This window comes from Siniperca chuatsi, linkage group LG7, assembly GCF_020085105.1.
Source record: "Siniperca chuatsi isolate FFG_IHB_CAS linkage group LG7, ASM2008510v1, whole genome shotgun sequence".
Lineage (NCBI taxonomy): Eukaryota > Metazoa > Chordata > Actinopteri > Centrarchiformes > Sinipercidae > Siniperca > Siniperca chuatsi.
Window position 1 is genome coordinate 16,833,463 of NC_058048.1, and position 8,659 is coordinate 16,842,121.

The following is an 8,659-nucleotide window of genomic DNA, read 5'->3' on the forward strand; positions in this document are numbered from 1 at the left end:
CCTTTGTTACACACACAATGTTACGCTTGGTAATTACTGTTCCTCCGAACCGCGCCTCGCTTGCCCGGCTCTGACTCTGGGTCCGAGGCTTCTCTGTCAGTACGCACATACAATGGCAGCCCAGCCTCCCTGGCTGGCTGACGTGGCGCTGCTGTGTGTGTGAGAGGCCCCAGGTCCAGCATGCTACTGTGTATTTAGGGAGAGCATAATTAGTCACTCACTTTCAGCTGTGACAATTAGCTCTCCCTGACGCTGCTCACCTGAGCCACTCCCCCACCTCTCCCTCTCCCTCTGACAGCTACCCATGCCCACCTCCACAACAGTGTTCATGTGAAGATCCAAGTCGTAATTGCGACTGGGAAACTCGTATGCAATATGGCCAGATTGCCATATTGCATATGAGAAACACTTTAGGACAACACGCTGACAGTGTATGACGTATGTAAATACACTCACTCACTCACTTTTGTTTTTTATGTAAGTTCACACTCCGGTGACGCAAGACGGCGTGTGTGCCTTGGTAACACTCTGCACTTTAACAAGGGTGATTATAGTTTAATCTAAGATTTTGGTGCAGATACTTCTATGTCACTTAAACTCACACACACATATTCACAAACTCACACCTGTACATGTACACAAAGGTAGCAAATGGATGTCTTGTCATGAAAGAGCAGTAAACGAGTTTGCGATTCTTTAATACCACTTGCAGCATTAACCAAAAAAAGAGAGAGTTGCTACTAAGTACCTTATCCTGTGAGTCAATGGGCAAAAAGCTTTCAGTGTGTTTGTGTGTGTATCTGCAATCTATCTTTAGCCATAATATGCCAGCAGCAAGCAATGCACATCTCATACTTGTGAAGCCATGTCATGGGATCTCTCTCTCTCTCTCAATCTCGGTTTCTGTACAGTCACAGTCGGCATCGTACAAAAATACTGTCCCTGTTGGCCTTTTCCATACTTCCAAGCAGCTTGTGTTATTTTATTTCTGCCTGCCTGAGTGGCTGATATGGAGACCATTTTGTCGTCTGGGACGTGGGAAAGAGGATGGAGGGGGCGTTTGGAAGTGGCCCACTGAGATTCACTCAAACACACACACACACACACACACACACACACACACACACACACACATACAGACATACACATGCAAGTAGGCATAGATCTGTGAGAGTAATTTAACAATGTTTTTTTAATATTATGGGAGTCGTGGATTTGGACATGGGAAGATGACCACATCCCACATGAAGTCAGAAGTCATATATTCACCATGTATTTTATATGTGTATATGTGTGTGTGGGCATATCAAAATAGCTGAGTGTGGAAACTTTGAGTAAAGGGGAGAAGGTTGTGTCTTGTTGCCAAGTAGTTATCAAAGGCAGGGGAACAGAGTGAACTCTCTTTGGAGTGTAACTGCTGAGGGAAGACCAAAGAGCTGCTTACTAAAGAGGGATTAGCCTCAGGTCAGTGAGCCTGTGCTGCTCCTCGCAGCTGAAGGCCTGCGGTTGAATCTTCACAGCTGTGGTCTGAGACTGCTCAGAAAATGATTCGCTGCTAGTCTAGTACTCTTGCAGCAGTTCAACAGTCTTCATTATCTTAGGTCTTTATTGAAAAGCAGATATGTACAGTTATGGCACAAAATGCCCAAAACGTAAAGTTGAATAGACATTTTCACTGTAGATATTTTGACTTGTTAAACACAGGTGTAACTAATAACATTATTATTATTGCTGCAACAGAGCCGCCATTGTTGTTATTAGTTCCACCTGTGCTTTTCCTGCTATAACAAGTCAAAATGTCTGTTCAGGCAGGCCATCAAGGTTCATGTTGGCAAGATTTATTCTGGAAGCAAAATGACATGCAAAGTACGAGATGGACAGGATTTTGTCAAGGAAGACAAGGGTAAACTGGTGATGCTCATTGAGCAAACACACCAGTCAAAGCCAAACTATGTTGAAGCCTACAGTATCTCACACTCAAGTTCAATCTTAATATTAGTAGGAAAGGCTTTGTAAGTAGTTTCCTCTGTATTTTTACTAATTGTTGAGAATGCAGTCAGTTTACACATGGGTTTGGGGGGGATGTAAGTTTGATTTTGGTTTCAAAAGGGGGCATGATAGACAAAGTTCGGGAACCACTGGCATAAAGTGTGAGATTCTAGCTCTAAGTTGGCATCCAGAGAAAATATACAGTAATGCTTTTTAAAGCAATAATTCAACAGGTTTAAGTGATGATTAGACTCCAGGAAGTCACTGAGAAATAATCCTCCACGTTAACCTGTAAAACCAAAAGTTTGCATTTTAACACTTCTGTTTTTCTATGTATTAAACAAATAAGACATAACGTGTTAATTAGTGAGCTCTAGCTGGTAGGTGGATTGTGTTCCCTTCGGACAGAGCCAGGCTGGCTGTTGCCCTCTATTTCCAGGCTTATGTTAAGCTTAACATCAATCAGAAAACTAATAAATGCATTTCCCAAAATGCTGAACTGTTCCTTTAACCTTAAATGGTAACTTAAATTTCTTTAAAAAAAAATAATTTTCTCACCGACCTCTAGCCATGCAGACAGAGACTAGGACCTTTTTTAAACACATTCAAAAGCTTTACCTACCAACTGAATTGTTCTTCTTTAATTGCCTTGCTTAGTGGCGCCTTCATTGTAGTTGCATTTCTCCATAACTTTCCCACCTCAGATCATAAGTGTACCACCACTGCCACTGTTAGAAGTGACCTAATAAGAGACCCATCCAAAGCTTTATTACCGTACTGTTGTAACAGTTGTGAGCCAGCAGAGCCCCCCTTAAAGATGGACTGGAGTCTGGCGTGCTGAGAACCGAGCCAGGTCTAGCCCATGCTAATCTCTACAACAGGTGGTCTGTTGAAATGGAATATAGCGTCAGATCACCAGGAGAAATCAGAGCGCGATGTGACTCCCTCCCTATCTCCCCCGTTGTGTGGTCCACTCTGATCCTCTCCACTGTATTTACATTCTTTGTATCTTTCGTCTCCTCTGCCTTTTGGAAATTGTTAATTCTGATGGCATGTTGAGTGGATACTGCCTGCATTCGGCTCCAGCACCCTGGGGATCTGTGTGTGTGTGTGTGTGTGTGTGTGTGTGTGTGTGTTAGGGAAAGTGTCTGGCAGGTCAGTGTGACAAGTTGACCATGTTTACTCTCTGGCATTGTGGGAATGTGCAGTTTGGTTGCTGCAGCTGCCACTGTCCATCTCATTGTCTCTGCACACGACAATTAAAACATCACCTGAACCCCATACAGACTCCATACAGAGGAGCACTCTGTACATGCAACTGTGTACAATGTATTAGGGTTGTATCTAATGATTATTTGTATTATCCATTAAACTGTCAGTTTTTTCTTTGATCTACTGATTCTTTGTCAGCCTACAAGACATCAGTGGTAAAAGGCAGCATCCTGGTGTCCCAGGTGGTTAAGATGCATAGCATAAAACTGCAACGTTCCCGATTCGGTTGAGGACCCTTGTTGCATGTCATACCCCTCTCTCTCTTCACACGTTTCCTGTTTGTCTACATCCTATCAGCTGTCTAGTAAAAGTGAAAATGCCCAAAACATATTATGAGTATTATTATTTTAAAATAAAGTTCTGAGAAAAGCCCATTTTACAATTTCCCAGAGCGCAAGCTGAGGTCTGTGCTTGTTTTGTAAATCCAGTCTAAGGCCGAGTTCCTGGTAACGTGAACTCCATATTTCTACTGTTTGCCTTGCAATTCAATTTTCAATTCAGTTTTATTTATATAGCGCCAATTCATAACAGAAGTTATCTTATTGCACTTTTGCTGTAGAGCAGGTCTAGACCGTACTCTCTATAATATTATTTACAACCCAAAGATAAAATAGTTGCCACCGTGATAACTTTCCAAAATGGTAAAATCCTGTCAGCAAGTATTACAAACTGTTGTGTTTTGGCGTCTGATAAGCCTTTAAACACATTCATCTGTAACTCCAACTGAACTACCTCGATTGTATGTTATTGTGTCACTGGTACCTTAACAACACGCCCCCCCATCTACACAGCACCCAGGAGGGATGATTTTGGTCTGAATCCCTGCTAAAACCCAAAGAACCCAAAGTTTTATATTATTTATATCATTTACAAAGATATAAAACTGAGAAAGGCAGCGAATCCATAAAGCTGCCCTGTGGAGTTTCCTTGTAAACAAACAAAAGTTATGTTTACAACAAAACAGGGACCCACTCGTAAAAACTTTGCTCCACAGTGCGATTAATGGTCAAAAATTCAATGAAAGAAAGTGTTACCAGTATCTGTTTCACATCTTGTTTAATACCTGACTTAAATGAATATCAAAATAGTTATTGATTGATTTTCCATCAATCAAGTTGACTAATAAATTAATTCATCATCAAATTATTTCTGCGCTAACAATATATCTGAAAGGTTTGTTTGCTCTGATTTGTTTACCTTGTACATGAATCATTAATACATATAATTTGATACTGACCAACTGATCTGGTTTACTAATCTGTACTCTTCCTATTTTGATCCATTCACACTTAAAACTCCTGTAATTCCTTCGGAGTCCAGTTTTTAGCTACTATTTCTGTTTGGTGCTGTTGGCCAACCCTCTTTACTTCAGCAGAGTTACTCTGTGCAGCCATCATAGCGGGAATGGAGCCATCCACCCAGCCCAAGGTCGCAGCAACAAGACTAGTTTTAGAAATGTCTCCTCTTGATATAACCTTAATAACGTCAGTAGTGTCCTCATTAATAAATGAAAGCCGTGCTAACTGCTAACAGCTTATGCAAGTAAACAGGATAAAAAGAAGCATGCATATTTATGAAGACAGTGTAAAACACACTTGGGTCAAAGAGCCTGGTGTCGGGGGGTGTTATGGAAAGATGCCTAACGAGCACCATCGTGTACTGTGGCTCAAAGAAGTTTTCATTTCTCTGCAGAATTACAGCTTACAAGACTATTAGTCTCTGCTGTAGAAAAGTCATCATTCTTTTATTTGAGTGGCTCATTCATGGCATTATAAACCCTGCTGCATGTAGATTTTATGGTGAAATATGTCTGCTGTGCCATGAGCTGTGTGGGGGGATTCATGAGTCAGTGAGAGTCCTTTTCATTCTCAATGCCCGATTAAAGCCAAGACCCCTGTGTGTGTGTGTGTGTGTGTGTGTGTGTGTGTGTGTGTGTGTGTGTGTGTGTGTGTGTGTGTGTTAAAATGCCCAGTGGTGCGTCACAGGACTGATGTGATTAATGAACGTGTGACAAGACCTTTTAGAGTGTACGTTTTCAAGAGTGTCTCATAACATTCCTTTGCACCATTTAGCAAAGCTGAGTTGACCCAAATTAAGTGTGGCTACTGTTCTGGTAATGGATCTATAAAGGAGGGACAAGAATTTGGCTGAGTCTGTCCATCCCTCAAATATGTGTATGAACAAAACATGTTACCATCTATCTACCATAAAATTTAGGGACTAACAAAGAATGAAAAGTAATGGTCTAAATTGACTTATCAAAGGCTAAGATATCCTGACTTTTAGTCCTTTTGGCTCCAAAATCAATGAATCCTATAATTCCCCCACTGCAACTCGATAGCAACTTTTGACCCTCCTTGCCTGGTAAACAGGTTGTAACACAGGCTCTCCACAAGATTAGTCATTTCTTTTCAGAGGTCTCCAGTTGCCACCAAAGACATTACACAACTGTTTCACAGGCTGAGTAGTGCTGCCCCTGACAATTAAACTGATGTGTTAAATTTGTAGCGCCTCTATAGCTACAGTATATAATGCTCAAAATATTCAAACTTGCACCTTTACATTAAGTGAAAATTGGGAAATAACTTTTACTTAATACTTCTTTAGGTTTAGGTGCAATTTCATACACAGATATCAGATATCATTGATTTGGTGCTACATTAATTCATGTACATGGTTTGTAGTGGACAGATGTGCTTTAAAGGTGGGGTACGCGATTCTGGAGAAATCCAATACCATGACAAATACCATGATATAAAGCAAACAACGACACAGCAATTAATGTCACTAAATTGAGAATGACTTCCGGATGGGAGCCAAAACGTCTTGATTCTAAAAACAGTGTCCAGATGACTGCGACTGAAACCTTTTCTACGATAATGTCACTAAAGTTAGCTAGGTTGTATGTTAGCTTAGCTAGCAAACTGTCCCTACAGTTGCTGCTGCGAAGCTAACAGCCAGAGAGGACGAGACGGTTTCCCAGAGCCAGCACAGCAGCTCCAGACAGCGATACTCACAACTCTCCTGCTAGTATAGCTAACATCACAGCAGCAGCATAACTTGACAAACTAGAAAGTAAGCTGAATCTCCGTGGGCAAGTCATATAACGTTACATGACCCACAAATCATGGCTGGGATAGTGTTGTGTGGCCCAGTCCAAGCCACTTTGTTTATTTCCCATTTACAGAGCCAGGGCTGTGTACAAACACCGGATTTTTCTTTCAGTGCACACACAGAACGGACAGCTAGCGGACCGTGAGGAGATATTTGCTGAATATGACAAAAAGATGTGTATTGGATTTGAAATCGCATACCCCACCTTTAAACTCCAGTTATGTAGCTTAAAGCAGGTTGTGGAAGGAGAGCAGAGATGGAGAGAAAGGGAAAGGTACATGCAACCACTCTTTGGCATGAATCAGAGCTGCTGAGTGGAATGAATGCACCCTGAAACTAAAAGGTGCCTTTGTGTGACATGACTTAAATAAACTCCACATCCTGCAGCTTGTCAGGAGAAATGAAAGTGGAAGGTCAAGGGGTATTAGTCTGTTGGCGTTTTGAACCTCTCTCTGTAAATCTCTTCTCGCCACATTGAGTGAGTGTTCTTCAGTTTGATAACATTTCCTTGCTCTGCAAGATACTGTAAGTGTGCCATTGAGGGATTAGTGTGATAAATGTCAGAGGCCTCAGCAAGTCCCAGAGAACCAAACACTCTTATTCACACATCTCAGTCTGCCACCTTGTTTTCCCTTCCCACCCTACCTCTGACTTCTCCATTTTCTATCCTCTCTCGCTCATCTTTTATCTGTTTTCTCATGTTAACTCTACACTCCATTCACTCTTCTCAGACCTATTTACATGCATACAAAGAGCATCCTGACTGAGGCACTGTTTTCCCATGCTCCCACTTTCTGTCTCACACTATCCTGAAGTAGGGCTGCTATTTCTAGTGCCAGTGGGGTCAGTGCACTGTAATTCTGCTGTATCATGTAAGCAAACAAGCTTGATAGGCCATTGTTATTCTTAGATGTGACAAAGCTGGAAACATGTCCCCAAGCTGTCACTTCATTTTACTGCCGTGTTTAAATGGGAAATATTTGGTTCCAAGTAATTATACAGTGTGGCATGCATGCTCTGTTTCAGTACAAGCTGCCAGGAAGTACATTCAAGAAATAATTATAATTAAATGGAATACAGCCCTCATTATTTTTAAGATGATTATAATTTGCTGCCTTTGTGTTCATATTGTTTCTCAGCGGTGCTATCACCTGACAGGATAAGCTAGTGGGTGATGGCAAGCAATTAAAACTAGGAGGTTCTGACCAAACACACACACGGGGAAGCTCTGCTATCTTGAAATCTGTCCTCCCTTTTAATATAACATTCATACTCATCCTTTCATGTGTTAGTTCAGTGGAGCCTCAGCCATTTCTTTGGGGGACATGCCAGAAGTAAATTAAACATGAATTAGAGTCTAAGCGGGAGAATCCTTGGTATGTAAATATTAACACAGTACCTTAAAATCTAACCTCGTGATAGAAGAAACAGCTTATATAAGGACTGTAAGTACATACTGCCTTTTAGAGAGTAGAAGGCTGCTGTAGAACCAGTGGTTGGAAATGAGTGAATGAAACATAGCAGAGTAGGATGTGTGTCATGTGCTAGTTGTGCTCGGAGACATTTGCAAACCATGTAAACCATTGTTTAGTGCTGGAGTCGAGTCTCAAGTTCAGGTCAGTAGACAGATACAGTTTAGAGACCTCAGGTTGTGTGTGTGTGTGTGTGTGTCTGCTTTCGCTTGACCTCAGCGATCATCCTGTCATTCACTGCTGCTGCCTTGATCTAATTCTTTTTCCCAGATTTGAGGAAGTGCTTTCTTAATGTTTTTTCTGTCCAGCCATATCGAAGATATCTTGACAGCTAGTGGTTGAAATTTGATATGGATATTCACTGTGGTTTTGTTGACCTTCTGATCTTTCCTCTTGCACCACATATTGTCAGTATATTTACGGTCCCCAGAGGATGAAATGTCATACTTTCAAACACTCATGAGCTTTCCTATCACCCCACCCTCAAGTCAAAGTGTTAAGTTTGCAGACAAGATGTTTCTTAATCTAACGGGCACACTGCTGTGAAATTTGCTGAGCATGTTCGTGCTTTTAAGGGGATAAACCATTTTAATTACTTTTCATGTTGCACCATCCGGTCAGTATCTTGTTTATTCTGTCAAACGGTGTGCGGTGAATTGAACATTACACTCTTGAGGTTGCTGGCCTGGCTTTAAGCTTTCCTCTTTGTTGTATCTCTTAGAAATTCCGTTTCTATACTAATTTGCAAGAGCAAATAAAATTAAATAATAAACAAAATATTCACTGATATTTTTGTTTTCCCTACAACATGC

The 8,659-nt window shown here is 41.3% G+C and overlaps 1 protein-coding gene across 5 annotated transcripts in view; it reads left to right on the forward strand.

Moving 5' to 3' along the window:
* The window catches only part of mcamb (melanoma cell adhesion molecule b), a 39,614-nt gene that overhangs the window by 13,621 nt on the left and 17,334 nt on the right, over nucleotides 1-8,659 (forward strand). The gene's annotated exons all lie outside the window — the stretch shown is intronic.